General features: G+C 40.8%; 1 long non-coding RNA gene across 1 annotated transcript in view; it reads right to left on the bottom strand.

Annotated features, from left to right (window-relative positions):
- LOC309522205 overlaps positions 1-6,183 on the bottom strand; it is a 218,734-nt gene that overhangs the window by 202,150 nt on the left and 10,401 nt on the right. The window lies entirely within an intron of this gene.

Raw genomic sequence — 6,183 nt, 5'->3', positions numbered from 1 at the left:
GACTCCTTGATCACTGCAAATAGTGACAGCAGCCACGAAATTAAGAGACGCCTGCTCCTTGGGAGAAAGGCGATGGCAAACCTAGACAGCATCTTAAAAAGCAGAGACATCACCTTGCCAACAAAGGTCCGTATAGTAAAAGCCATGGTTTTCCCAGTAGTGATGTATGGAAGTGAGAGCTGGACCATAAAGAAGGCTGATCGTCGAAGAATTGATGCTTTTGAATTATGGTGCTGGAGGAGACTCTTGAGAGTCCCATGGACTGCAAGAAGATCAAACCTCTCCATTCTGAAGGAAATCAGCCCTGAGTGCTCACTGGAAGGACAGATCCTGAAGCTGAGGCTCCAATACTTTGGCCACCTCATGAGAAGAGAAGACTCCCTGGAAAAGACCCTGATGTTGGGAAAGATGGAGGGCACAAGGAGGAGGGGACGACAGAGGACGAGATGGTTGGAGAGTGTTCTCGAAGCTACAAACATGAGTCTGACCAAACTGCGGGAGGCAGTGGAAGACAGGAGTGCCTGGCGTGCTCTGGTCCATGGGATCACGAAGAGTCGGACACGACTAAATGACTAAACAACAACAACAGTGTCAGGCGGAGGAAGTGGGGGTCAGGCAGGTGGGCCTCGGGGCACCGGTTGGCGTTGTGTCTGTGGATATTTAAGTGCCGGATTTACGTATAAGCTAAACAAGCTATAGATGAGGGCCCCACTTTCTTGGGAGCCCCCCAAAAAAATTTAAAGGAAAAAAACAACCTGGATGTACATTTCCAAAATATAAGATAAAAAACAAATAAAATGAAACCTACATACAGCAACAGTGTCTTGTATTGTGTAGGCTCCTATGATGTAAGTAATGGGCCCCGCCTACTAGCCTGCTCCCTAAAATATCACTGGTTTGCTCATTTCTATATGTAGGGTACCTACGTTCTGCTATTTATAATCATTAGTAGTTTGCATTATATATTTACACCTATTATTATTTTATGTTATAACAAGTTTTTAGAGTCTTTAGAGTTTCTAAAGGAACTTTTGTTATTATGAAGTTTGTTATGAGTAAAAAATCATTTTAAGTTAGAGCTTAATAATTATTTCACTATTAATATACTTCTTAATTGTATTTCAGTTCAACAATTACTTTGATAAAATAAATATTTTGTTATGTGCAAATGGCCTTAGATACCTATTAGGTCCATAAATTACCATATTGCATCTATTCAACACAAAAAACAGCAATAATTTGTCGCTGACAAAGGACAGCTAGACATATAATGGGCCCCATTACCTTCAGTAGCTTAGGGCCTCATCAAACCTAAATCCACCCCTGATTATTATTATTATTTGTTGAATTTATGTACCGCCCTAAAGCTGGATGTCTTGGAACAAAATCAAAATATAAAACCACAAAATATATAAGCGAAATAAAAACAACAACCCAATAACTACCCGCCCCCACCCCCAATTGTCTATTTGGATTTTCTTTTCCCTCTCCACCACACCACGTTTTAAAAATCATCACGGGGTCCTGCCATTTGGAGCCTCTCTGCATCCTCAGTATTGCGGCCTGTTACAGTAATTGAATGCTTCTAGCAAACTTCTGGGAATGACTTCTCCCCCACCAAGTTTTGGAAGTTGCTTGGAACTATTGTAGAAGGGTAGAGCTGGGAGGGGGTCCGAGAGTCATCTAGTCCAACCCTCCCCCCCCCCCCAGAGTGCAGAGACATGTTTGCCTGACTGGGGCTCAAACCCACCGCCCTGAAATTTAAGTCTCATGCTCTACTGACTGACCTGCCTCTGCCGATAAAGGACACTTGGCCAATAATATAAGCCAAAAAGTGCTGTGCACGCTTGCATTGGGGCAGAGGCATAGCTAGGATTTTTGCTGGGGGGGGGGGCAGGATGCCCACCTGTCATCATTCTCTGTCTGGCTATATTATTCATCCGTCTGTCTCAGAAGACAGTGGAGGAGTGCGCTTTGGGAGGTGAAATCTAACTTTTGGATGGCTACAGTGCCTGCTGTGACTGTAGAGACCAAGACGGCAGAGATATGTGTTGTTACATAGCTACAAACATAACAAAATTAGTCATAACCAATAAATGAAAATGAAAAAGTACACAATTTCCACTTATTTCATACGATCCAAAATAAAATACCATAATAATAATAACATTAGCATCAACAGCAGCAATACTCTGACCCCAGCCCAAGATTCTGTTCAGCAGCCTCAGCTTTTGTAGCTGGAGTCAGTCAGAGCCCCGCTCTCCCAGGCCAGGTGGGGAAAGGCCTTCAAGGCAGGGTGCAAGTCTTCCAGGACTCAGCCAAGATGACACCTTAAATGAAAAACAAGTTACAACATCAGAGAGGGACTTCCCCCCCTCCAAAAAATAATAGAATTCTACAGTTGAGTGTGACCCCAGGGGTCATCTAGTCAAACCCCCTTTGGCAACTTCTCAGTCTCCCACATGAGAGCAATTTGATACAATTTTGATGTCCTGGGGGACATGATATGGCAACATCTTCTTGTGTGGTGGGAGGCATTTTCCATTTCAATAACTATGAATTGCCCCTCAGATGCTTTCCTTGTGTGATTGAACCATACAGATAAAGATTTGGATATATAGATATTTAAATAGACATTAAATACAAGACAGCATGAAGTTGCAAGAAGATTGTGTGTGTGTGTGTGTGTGTGTGTGTAAGGACACTGCTACAGAATCACTGGAAATCTTAGTTTCATCAGATGGCCTGGGTAGAATCAGCCTTTGCAAAAGAAGTTGACAAGAACCGAAAATTGTCTACTATCTTTACCCTTTAGTCAGTGGATTGCCGGACTCTCAAATGCATCCCATCTGTATTCTTAGAAGGAATAGATGTGGTTTTTTTCAGTGGACTGCCATGCAAGGTTTTGTTGCCATTATATTGTTGCTATTTTATTTTTGATCTGGCTGTTTTCCTTCACTCAATTAAGAGGCATTAACAGAATCTCTCAATTGCTTCTCCAAATAATGGTTTTCAGGCTGAGCAGTGTGCAATTCAGCAATACATTAGTAAAGAAAGGGTAAGGTGATGAGATTGAAAAGATACATCGCATTAATATCACTCCCACAGACTTTTGGGAAAGCTGCAAATATTCAAAATGTAAGAAACACATAACGACTAGCTGCCACACATCACATCAGTGAGTCAGCTGGGCTTAGAACACTTGGCATCAAGTTTTCTTCTCATGCCACTAATCTGCCAGTCTCAAGGGAACAAAGGCTAGAGCAAAGTACAGCAAAAATCTAGATTTGCACCCACCATCAATGATTGTTTTAGCAATATCTGTTACAACTAGCATAATGTACAAAAATACACCGCAGCAGATAGCTTGAAAGTCTGTCAAGGCTGTTTCAAATTGTTGAGACTGATACAAGGAAAATATTGCAGCAGAGCCCATTGTTAACGTTACAAGAAAGAAATATTTTTTTTATTGGTGAGAGTGATACAGTATCCTCCCAGCGAAATCTAGGAGAGAGAACATCATTCTGGGGCACAAGCAGTGTTTCAGCTGAAATGTCAAAGGAGAATAGCCAAAAAAGATGTATGTGTTGGGGATACTTAGAGTCTTGTCCCCTGACCCATTTTACACATTCACAGAAAATAGCTCAATACTATTAAAAGAATCTCACAAATAAGTGTCTTTGAAGCTACCACCTTCCGTATGTGTAAAACATTTAATTAATAAAACCAGTAAGAGCCTGTGTGGTCCAGTGGATAATTGTATTGAAGAAGGACTAGGCACATTGGATGATCTTATAGAATCATAGAGTTGGAAGGGACCCTGCAATGCAAGAATATGCAGCTGTCCCATACAGGAAATTAACCTGCAACCTTGGTGTTATCAGCACCACACTATAATCAATTGTGCCAATTGATAGCATTCAGTATGACCTACCTCAGATTGCAGTGAAGACAACAGATAATATGCAGTGATGTCCTTATAGACTACTTGCAAGAAGGGTGGGATAGAAACGTAACTAATGCTTCAGGATGTAAAACTCAGTTCTTGTGCAGATGAGTGAATGTGTTTTCCAACCATGTATTCTTCTTGTGTGCAAATCTTGCAGGCCCCCAATAAGCTACCGTATATGGGAGCGGGGACGCCTTTGTACTTGGGTAATATCTTGACTTCAAAAAGAAGTAAATATATGTGTTCAGACCCTCCAAATATCCCCATTTTCCAGGGATATCCCTGATTTAGAGAAGCCATCCCAGTTTGGGATTTGATCCCAGAACATAGCTGTCAACTTTTTCCTTTTCTTGTGATAAATCCTATTCAGAATAAGGGAATTTCCCTTAAAAAAAAGGGAAACGTTGACAGCTATATCCCAGAATGTCCCACTTTTCTTTAGGGTGTCCCTATTTTCATTAGAGAAATGTTGGAGGGTATGGAATTATGTGACCCATGAGCCACCTGAAGGCAGTTCCATAGGGGGAAGGTTTTTTTGATGTTTAATGTTTTATTATGTGTTTATAGTGGTACCTGTGGTTACAGACGCTTCAGGTTATAGATTCCGCTAACCCAGAAATAGAACCTCGGGTTAAGAACTTTGCTTCAGGATGAGAACAGAAATCGTGTGGCAGCGGCACGGTAGCAGCAGGAGGCCCCATTAGCTAAAGTGATACCTCAGGTTAAGAACAGTTTCAGGTTAAGAACAGACCTCCAGAACAAATTAAGTTCTTAACCCAAGGTACCACTGTATATATCTTGGAAGCTGCTCAGAGTGGCCTGGGCAACCCAGCAAGATGTGTGGGGTATAAATAGCAAAATTATTGTTATGGAATGGGACGCCCCTATTTTCATCAGAGAAATGTTGGAGGGTATGTGTGTTTCATTGGGGAAGAAGGGATTCAAAATATTAATAGCATAACATTCTACTAAGACATGCAGTGGCCCCTTAATGAGAATAGGGCATTCAAATCTATCTCTGGCAGTGATTAGGCCACAACAGGTCCATCAAAACTAGACAGAAAGCAGAAGTAAAAAAACACATGGTATTTATATTCTCAGACTCCTACTACTTCTCCCCAGAATAGTTTGTGCAGTTTGTGATCTTTTTCATAGGGTACAAACTAAACTACGGTAATCTGAAAAGAGCTGCCTCAATCACCACCATTTCTGTAACAAATTGCAAGTGGCTTCTCCCATGACCTCTAACAGCAATATATATATATATATTTAAAAAACCTGCTTATTGTTCCTGTTTGGATTCCTCACCCCCATAATGAACCCAAACAGCTGCTTGCATTTTAGTGTCTATTAATATTAGCTTCGCTCTACTTGGCTTAGAAGCAGTGGCAAGACCAATCAGATACTATTCCCAGAATAACAGAAAGATGCCATGTAGTTTACACTGGCTAATCCTAAATCTCTATTATTTTTATTTTAAAACACTTATTATTTCTCTGATTTTCCCATTTTTGTGTGGATGCTGTTCACCTGTGTGTGTGAGAAACTGGGCTTAGCTTAGATTTGGAAGAGACATACCATATGTGTTTCCACAGGCAGAGACAAGTCTTCTTTCACACGCTTGGCTCCTTTGCTTGACCCCCTAAGGGCTCTGATGGATTGACATCAAGTTTTTGAAAGGCTAGTTCATGTTGGAGTACAAAGTAGACTTCAGAAGCCTACAGTGATCTAGGTATCCCCTTTTTCTAATGAAAATCAGGTCCATTATAAGCACGATGCATTCCTGCAGTACTGATGGGGGCAGGGAGATTAGAGTACGTGCACAGAAGATAAAATGTGCTGATTAACAAGTTTCTGTTGTAAATCAAAGTAAGCAAATAAATGTCAAACATGCAACCTTCACAGCAATAAATTCTAGATAAGGGTAGCTGGGTAAGGAAAAGTATCGTCTCCACAGATAATTTAAACATCATTCTGAACCAGAAAAGACCCAAACTTTTAAGCAAATTGCAAATCTGCCCTTTTGCCTCTGTTTGGAACACTCCAATTTTTCTATCATTAGAACCCTTTAAAAAGAATGCTTGGTAGCCATTGTTTTTCTTTTAGATATCAGATTTCCTAAGAGAACAATAAATATGCAAATATAGGCAACAAGCAAGAGAAGCCACTGACGTGGCAAAAACCCTGAGAGCAAATGGAAATGTATTCAGATTACATAAACGTGCAGCTATAAT

Source organism: Podarcis vaucheri, assembly GCF_965113315.1.
Source record: "Podarcis vaucheri genome assembly, chromosome: 17".
NCBI lineage: Eukaryota > Metazoa > Chordata > Lepidosauria > Squamata > Lacertidae > Podarcis > Podarcis vaucheri.
This window is presented reverse-complemented; position numbering and strand designations above follow the sequence as displayed.